The 825-nt window shown below is 39.8% G+C and overlaps 1 protein-coding gene across 2 annotated transcripts in view; it reads left to right on the plus strand.

Annotated features, from left to right (window-relative positions):
* The window catches only part of hmbs (hydroxymethylbilane synthase), an 8,401-nt gene that overhangs the window by 4,595 nt on the left and 2,981 nt on the right, over window positions 1-825 (plus strand). The window lies entirely within an intron of this gene.

Here is an 825-nt window from a genome sequence, read left to right on the forward strand (position 1 = left end):
TTTTCCTGATCTTAGTTTGGCCTTTTAATCACAGCAAGTTTATTTCTGTTGCTCCTTTCAGCAGTGAGGCAATTCAGACAGGAGGCAGAGTGTAAATAATAAAGACAGTAGAAGTGATTAATTGAAATAAGACAATTTTATATATATGAGATTAATTAAAAAAGGAAAACTGGACTGAAAACTTAATTATGTTTCTATCTCAGTCAAACGTCTCTAAATAAATGACTTTTAATCTGGATTTGAAACAACTGAGAGTTTGAGCTATTTTACAGTTTACTGTCAGTTTCTCCAGGTTATTGGAGCGGGAGAAATAAAAGCTTTTGGTTCAGACTCTGGAGAATAGATCTGATCCAGTAGACCTGAGAGGTCTGGCTGTCGATCCACTAACAACAAGGAATTCATTGATTAATAAACTAACAGAAGGATTTTAAATCTATTCTCTAACATACGAAGGACGGACCGTCTCACTGGGCTGATGTTCTCTACTTTCTTAGCCCCAATGAGGACGCAGGCAGCAGCGTTCTGGATCAGCTGCAGCTGTCTGATCCTTTTTTTAGGCCGACCTGTGAAAACACCGCTGCAGGGATCAAGGAATTTCTTTCAATGTCCTGCTGAGACATTACACCTTTAATCCTGGAGACGTTCTTTAGGTCAGTGGTTGACATCTTTGGGGTTCCAGTCCTGCATGTTTTAGGTGTTTCTCTGTTGCATCGCACCAGAAAAAAATGGATGATTAACAGGCTTCTGCAGCACTGGAACTCTAAGACATGCAGGGCAGGTTCCTGAGGAATCACTGCACCGGAAAAATGATCAAGAAATAATAAA

Source organism: Cyprinodon variegatus, unplaced genomic scaffold, assembly GCF_000732505.1.
Source record: "Cyprinodon variegatus isolate N-32 unplaced genomic scaffold, C_variegatus-1.0 Scaffold606, whole genome shotgun sequence".
Lineage (NCBI taxonomy): Eukaryota > Metazoa > Chordata > Actinopteri > Cyprinodontiformes > Cyprinodontidae > Cyprinodon > Cyprinodon variegatus.